The sequence below is a fragment of the Lagopus leucura genome, unplaced genomic scaffold (assembly GCF_019238085.1).
Source record: "Lagopus leucura isolate 7727_CA_CO unplaced genomic scaffold, USGS_WTPT01 Super-Scaffold_100001, whole genome shotgun sequence".
Lineage (NCBI taxonomy): Eukaryota > Metazoa > Chordata > Aves > Galliformes > Phasianidae > Lagopus > Lagopus leucura.
Genome location: NW_024962262.1, coordinates 100,762,828 through 100,768,247, shown reverse-complemented (window position 1 = coordinate 100,768,247; position 5,420 = coordinate 100,762,828).

Genomic DNA, 5,420 nt, shown 5'->3' with positions numbered 1-5,420 from the left:
TTTGCTTTCAAACAAAACAAAAAAGAACAACAAAAAAATCCCTCCTCCCCCCTCAAAAGAATTAAAAAAATATATATCCCTTTGATTACAAACTGTTTATGGCCTAGTCTATATCTTTATTTGGTCTGTTCTCTGCATGAACACAGTACATAGCTGAAATTCACAAATAGTAGATAATAATACACTATGATAATAGAATTTATTTAACCAGTGTAAAAACAATCAAACAAACAAAACAAAAAGAAAACAGAAAATTAGGGTATTTTTAAAAATCTTTACCTTTTAAACATTGTATACTCTCTCTCCACTTGTTTAATCAACTTTGTCCTATCAGCATGTTCAGAACATTTGGTCTTTCTTTCATTGTTATAATAACCAAATGTATGTAACATTATACTATGCATCTTTTGTATTACAGCACTTATTTCACTGGACTTATTTGTTTAAAATGTATAGAAAAAGAGACAGTCTGCAACTTGATAAGATTTTGATTTCTTGTATCTATCTTGTTAAGTGTGTGTGGGTAACAATTCTCTGGAATATGCATTGTTTTCCTTCTTTCTACCATGTATGATGAATTTATGGGTCTTTCAAAGATAGGGTCACTATTGAAGCTGGTGAGTTCAATTTTTATTTATCTTGAGGAGGAGAGGAGAGGAGAGGAGAGGAGAGGAGAGGAGAGGAGAGGAGAGGACCTTCAAAGATCATCTCACTCAATTTCCTGACCATCTCATAGCTAGCTAAAAGTTAAAGAATATTAACAAGGACATTGTTCAAATGTCTCTTGAACACTAACAGGCATGGGGCATGACTCAACTCACTAGGAAACCTGTTCCAGTGTTTTGACCACCCTCATGTTAAATAATTTGTTCCTACTATCCAGTCTGAACCTTCCCTGTTACATTATTGTGCTATTCCTTTGTGTACTGCCATCTGTTTCCAGCAAGAAAAGCTGGCCACTTCCCTCTCTGCTTCTGCTGCTGAGGAGATTATAGAGAGTCACAAAGAGTTTGCCTCTTGGCCTCCTCATCACCAAACTGGACAACCCCAGCATACTTACAGGACATGCCTTCAAGCCCTTTTACTAGCTTTGATGCCCTCATTTGCTCTAATATCAAGTGTTTCAACATTGCCTCTGTATTGTGGAGCACAGAACTGCACACAGTATTCAAGACGAGGTTGCACCAGCACTAAATATAGAACTGCCTCTTTTAACCAGCTGGCTGTGCTGTGCTGAATGTACTCCAAAATGTGGTTTGGCAGCTGCGGCATGCTGTTGGCTCATGTCGAGCCTGATGGTGATCAGCACCCCTGATCCCTTTCCGATGAGCTGCTATCCAACCACTCATCTCCTAGTCTGTACCTGTACCTTGCATTACTCTTTCCCAGATGTAGAACTTGGCATCTTTCTTTATTGAAATTTATACTATTAGTGAGTGCCCAATGCTCCAATCTATCTAGATCCTTCTGTAAGGCTTCTTGTCCCTCAACAACAGCAGCCCTCAGTCTAGTATCATCAGCAAACATGCTGTTTCTAGATCGTTGATACAAATGTTGAACAGGAGTGAACTTAGAACTGGGCCCTCCTGGAAAACACTGCTGCTGACTGTCCATGAGACAGATGTAACCCCATGCACTACAGTTCTGTTGTCTGAAAGACAAATATGTTACTTGGTGTGCTATAAGCCAGTCTGACACACATAGACAAGATATTCATTTATTGCAAAGTTATGCAAGTTTGGGTGCTAGATGGTCTTTAACAAGACTAGCACACTCCAGGATTTTCACAATGGTTTTTTTATGCATATTCTTATCACTAGGGATAAGATAAGGGATAAGATAGGGATAATCTCACTACCTGCAGGCTAGCTAGACTTGCTAATTAACTGCATGTTTTTTCAAGATCCTCCTGTCTTCAAAGACAAATTTAGTTGTGGCATTGTGATTAGGAGATCCCCTTTTAATCACTTTCGCAGTTTCAAGGGTGATCAACCTGACAAAGATAAAAGTACATATTTGCTATTTATAAGGATACACATACATAGATGGCTTCTCTAAGGACTTATTCTCACAGCCTGCATACATACCTAGGATTGCCTGGATGCAAGTGCAACATCATGTACTTGGCTTTGTTGAAACTCAATAGGTTAATTAGGCCCACTTTTTGAGCCTGTCCAGATTTGGTATCATCTGCCAATTTGTTGAGCATGCACTCAATCCCATCATCTATGTCATTGATAAAGATGTTAAAGAACACCAGTCCCAAGACAGACTCCCTAGGGACACCATTTGTGATCAGCCTCTGCTGAGACATGGAGCTTTTGACAACTACCCTCTGGCTATGACCATCCAACCAATTCTTTATCCATAGAATAGTCTGGCCTTCAAATTCAAAACTTTCCAACTCAGAGATAAGGATATGATGTGAGATGATGTCAGAGGCCTTGCACAAGTCCAGGTAGACAACATTGGCTGCCTTTCTTTTGTCCACTGAAGCCATCAATCCATTGTAGAAAGCCAACAGATTGGTCAGGCACAATCTGCCCTAGATGAAGCAATACTGGTTGTCTTGGATCACCTCATTGTCTCACATGTGCCTTAGGATGCACATACAAAGATTTGTACAAAGGCTAATTCTTACAGCAGTCGCTTGAGCTCTACCATTGAGCCAGTTCCTCAGCCAGCGTAGTGTGAGGCTGTTCATCTCACAATTGAAAAGCATGTGGGAAGTGCAGGAAGGGAGAAAAAAATGCATGAGCTGTATGCTGAATTTATCGTACTTTTCAAGGGGAGGAGGAAGAAAAAGCACTTTCAGTATGCGCTTACTTTCAGTAAGCACAAGATCCCTGTTCTTTTTCTCAGTGTTTGCAGGTTCACTGGGATGTGGATGTTGAAAAGAAACCTTGCTGCCTAGTATGTGATCTTGAAACACAAGTAGATGTTCAAATTGCCATCATCCATGACTTTTACTCTTTATGTCACAAATTAAAAAAACAGGACCATGATGCTGATGTTCAAGGAAAGGGCCAGATACAAGAGAAGATTATTCATTGCTGAATTATTCATTCTCTGAGATTCCTCCTGCTGCACCATATTGATTAATTCCATTCCTTCTCCTGTAGAAGAGGCCACAAATGTTTCTTCCATCTTCTCCCAGCCTGCAGCCAGAGATGGGTGTGGTCAACATAAACTTTGTTTTGAACTCTACCTCTTCTCCCTGCTTTCTAAACTCTAGAGCAAGCATTCATTTCACTGTCACTATCTATACATTCTCTCCTTCATACCTGGCAGTTTTTTATTCACAGCCCTTCCCAGTCTATTAGCTTCCCTTGTCCTTTTGTTGGGTTACTCCACTCAGTGTGCTCCTCAGTGCATTCACACCCCTGCCCCCCCATACTGTTTTTACAATTCCCAAGTGTGGTTCCTTGATGTGTGTGGAAACAAGTTGTGTAAACCTCACTAAAACTTCTCTCTCTTTGCCCTCTGCAATGCATGCAATTGCTGCAGAGTAGTAACTGATCATCCAGGAAAGGGAGACCACCCTTCTTGCTATTTTACCAATGGAACTTAAGTACAAAGAAGCAAGGCACTAGAAGAACTACTGGATGAAGTCTTTTACATGTTATTCTGGCTCCTAACCTACAGATTGACTTGATTTATTCTTGGATTAAGTGCCTTATTACTACAGACTTGCCTAGTAGTCACTAGACAAGATAACCCTGGTTACTTTCATCCCTGGCTTTACCTTTAACTGCCTCAAAATCATGGCCTAATGTTCTTTATTCTTGACAGATCCTGAACACCATCCCCAGGCCTGCCTTTCTTGCCTTACTGAGTAGATGCTCATCTGCTGGCTCCTTGTCCCTTAAAAAGCAGCTGGAACTTGCTGAATGTTAGCTCGGACCTTCTAATGCCCTAAGATGAACAATATGGAAATGGGCCTATGATGCCTCATGATGGAAAAGTGTGGTTGCCGGGTACTGATCTCTTTAGGTGTGATGGGGCCTGCTGAGAATGAAGGCTGCAGTCAGAGTCATGAGTAAACTAAGAAGCTTTAATGTTCCTGGCTTGCCTAAGTTTCTACTTACTCCCACATCTTCTGTCTGGTTTAAGCGTAGGGTGAGGCTGTGCTTGACCTTAGTTACTGTCATTGAGACTGAACCTGACAATGACTAAGATTTCCGCTTGAATACAGACCTGCCCTATCATGATGGACTTGCCTGCTGATCCCTTCCCAGGTCTGTACTAATGGCCGTGCTGCTCCTGCTGTGGGGCTGTGAGGACTTGGGCCCTGGTGAGTGGGAGCGCTCTGCTCTGCAGGTATTACAACTCTTGGTTGATGGCTTCCTGTTCCTTATGGAGCACCTAGTCCCCACTGTCCTTTCACATCTCTTTTCATTTCTCATCTGCATTTGTCTTTGCAAAACCAAGCTTCTATACACACTATTTTATATGCTTTTCTTGCTGCTCTCAATTGCTGCTCATCCTTTCACTTCAACACATCTTCTCACCTGCTGATGGACTGTTTCCCTCTTGTTGTCTTTCCTTGGCTGAGAGAATCATGTTCTGGCTTTTCAGTGGTATGAAAGCATTAGAGAAGACTAGGCAGGGAGTGGCCAGGAATGTAGCCACCAGATAAATGGTACACTGTAAGGAAACCATCAAAGATGGATTAGTCCTCACTCAAATCTCTTGCTGAACTCAAGATACTTTTGTTCTTAACTCATTTCAGCTATCCTAGAGTCAGAATTTCCCTGGCATCATGGTCTTATATTGTGACATCAGAGAGTTCTTCTGACATACAAAGTCATACCCTTTTAGGCCAAAACACTGTGGACTTTGCCTCATAATTAGCTAAAACATTCTGAAGCATAAAAAAGAGTGTGAAAGCTTTTGGGAATATGTAATAGCATGTCTCTGCTCAAAGTCGGAAAGTGAAAATATGAAATGGGTCAACTTGTGATAGAATGATAACAAAAGAAGATCACCTAATCTAACGTGAAAGATTATGCATCATCCTGATAATATCTGTAGCCATGCCTCGCAAATAGTGCCCAAAGTAACTCTGAAATTGGAAAAAAAACATTTTATAAGGGTGCAATTGAAAGGGAAATGAAGATTTAATGTTTTTACAACTTCTGTGCTTAATTCAGATTTTGTGCTGGTTGGTAATCTGTGTGGAGAATAATAAATTATATACTTTTTAAAAGCACTAGAATTACATGCATGTGTTTTTAAATGTCCTCTAGATGGTGATCTAACAACATCTAATGCAGAAAACCTGTTGCAAAGTACCTACTCTTTGGACACAAGTATATGTGTGTAAAACTCATGTTGCCTTTTATCTTGCCAGACCAAACTGTCCACTATAATGAAGTCTTAGTCTGCACATTGCTCTGTCTAGGTCTCTAATGTTAATT